The 2,385-nt window shown below is 40.2% G+C and overlaps 1 non-coding gene across 1 annotated transcript; it reads left to right on the top strand.

Moving 5' to 3' along the window:
• Positions 1-2,106: 2,106 nt before the first annotated feature.
• TRNAK-CUU (transfer RNA lysine (anticodon CUU)) lies at positions 2,107-2,179 on the top strand. The gene has a single exon. It is a non-coding gene; the product is annotated as a tRNA-Lys (tRNA).
• Positions 2,180-2,385: the final 206 nt, after the last annotated feature.

The raw sequence follows: 2,385 nt of genomic DNA, 5'->3' as shown, positions 1-2,385 counted from the left end.
GTAACAAGATGAAACTTAAAAAGTATTAGAAGAACTTCTGGTGCCAGAGAAGCTGGAAAAAGCCCACTACATCCTACCTCTCTCTAATTTCTAATTACAACTAAAAATTATGTACACGATATAAAAAGCAACTACTTGAGGATTCTGAAAAATGAAAGCAGACAGATAGAGAAGGGGAGTGAAAACTTAGAACAGCAGCCTGTCCGGGGATAAGCGTCCCAGGTTTTCATCCTTTTCCCATGTGACTTTGACCTGAAGACAAGCCCCAGTCATGGAACTATGTGGTGGCAGTGCAGGCAGCTGAAACTCCAATAGGAACTCTGTTTCTCTGATCAGGATAATTGGGGAAAGAGGCCCCTGCAGTCCCAAAAGCATATGAGGAATTCCTGGTTTTTTTTCCTCTTGTTTCTTTGCTCTGAGGGTAGGTCCCAGTCATGGGGCTATGCTGTATCAGCAAGGTTACAGGCAGATACGATTTTAAGCAAAACTCTATTTTTCTGGCCAAAGGACCAGGAAAGGGTTCTCTATGAGTTGGATCATAGGGAAGAATCCTGGAGATGAGAGAGTCAGAAAAAGGAATTTAGTAATTCTCTGTATGAAACTGCACAAGGCCCAGGCTTAACTCTGAGCTGTACGTCTCACGACAGACCCAAAGCAACATAGAAAAGGCTTTGAGAAGTGAATTATGATTTAAACCACAACCCAAGTCTCAGATTAACCCATAAGTAGCACAAACAAACCCCTAAGTAGCACAAACAGATCCAAAACACGATAGCAACAGTATGAAAATTAAACTAACTTTAGAACAGCCACTCACAGAAGGGAAACACAGAATTTGCAATCTGAACCTAACGGAGCCTGTTGAAACATAAATATCAACATTTTTGAGAGGATTTTAATACAACCCAGACTCTCATAACATAATATTTTAAATGTCCAGAATACAAACCCAAATTACTTGGCATATGCAGAAAAAGAAAAACACGTCTAATTCTTAAGGGAAAAGACAATGAAAAGATACCAACTCCTAGATGACCCAGATATTGGAATTATCAGGCAAAGATATTAAAGCAGATATCATAACCATAGTCCATGAGAGAAAGAACATTCTTGAAATGAATGAAAAGATAAATGTTCTTAGCAGAGAAGTAGAAAGTATAAAAACAACCAAATGGAAATTTTAAAACTGAAAAATATGTAATCTGAAATAAGGGATTCACTGGATGGACTCAATAGCAGAATGGAGATGATAGAGGTAAGAGTCAGTGACTTTGAAGATAGACGAATAGAAATTATCCGATCTGAATAATAGAAGGACTAAAGAGTGAAAAACAATGAACAGAGCCATGGAGACCTGTGGGGCAAATGTTTAACATACACGTCACTGGAGTCCCAGAAGAAGAGAGATTGGTATATAAAAACATTTGAAGAAATAACGGCCAAAATTTCCCAAATTTCATGAAGGACATTAATTTACAGATTTAAGAAACTCGGTAAGGGGCCTGCCTGGTGGTGTAGTGGTTAAGTTAGTGTGCTCCACTTCAGCGGCCCGGGGTTCGCAGGTTCAGATCCCGGCCACAGACCTCTGCACCACTCATCAAGCCATGCTGTGGCAGCATCCCATATAGAAAATAGAGGAAGATAGGAACAGTTGTTAGCTCAGGGACGATCTTCCTCAGCAAAAAGAGGAAGATTGGCAATAGATGTTTGCTCGTGGCCAATCTTCCTCACAAAAAAAAAAAAAGAAAGTTAACTCCAAACAAGGTAAATTCAAAGAAAACCATGCCCAGACACATAATAACAAAACTACTAAATACCAAAGAAAAAAAATATTGAGAAATCTTGAAAGAGTCTAGAGAGAAACAATACATTATTTCTAAGGGAACGATAATTCAAATGACTATTGATTTCTCATCATAAACCATGGAGGCCTGAAGACAGTTGAATATCTTTAAAGTGATGAAAGAAAAGAATTATCAACCCAGAATTCTATCTACAGTGAAAATATCTTACAAGAATAAAGGTGAAATAAAGAAATTTTCAAAGGAAGGAAATCTAAGAGAATTTGTAACCAGCAGATAGGTTCTAAAACACATACTGATGGATGCCCGGCTAGCTCAGTCGGTAGAGCATGAGACTCTTAATCTCAGGGTCGTGGGTTCGAGCCCCACGTTGGGCGCACTCATTTTGGGGGCTGGCCTGGTGGCATAGTGGGTAAGTTCATGCACTCCGCTTCCGCGGCCAAGGGTGCATGGGTTCAGATCCCGAGCACAGGCCGATGCACCATTCATCAAGCCCTGCTGTGGTGGCATCCCATATGCAAAATAGAGGAGGATGGGCACAGATGTTAGCTCACAGCTAATCTTCCTCAGCAAAAAGAGGAAG

Source organism: Diceros bicornis, chromosome 28 (genome assembly GCF_020826845.1).
Source record: "Diceros bicornis minor isolate mBicDic1 chromosome 28, mDicBic1.mat.cur, whole genome shotgun sequence".
Taxonomy (NCBI): Eukaryota; Metazoa; Chordata; class Mammalia; order Perissodactyla; family Rhinocerotidae; genus Diceros; species Diceros bicornis.
This window is presented reverse-complemented; position numbering and strand designations above follow the sequence as displayed.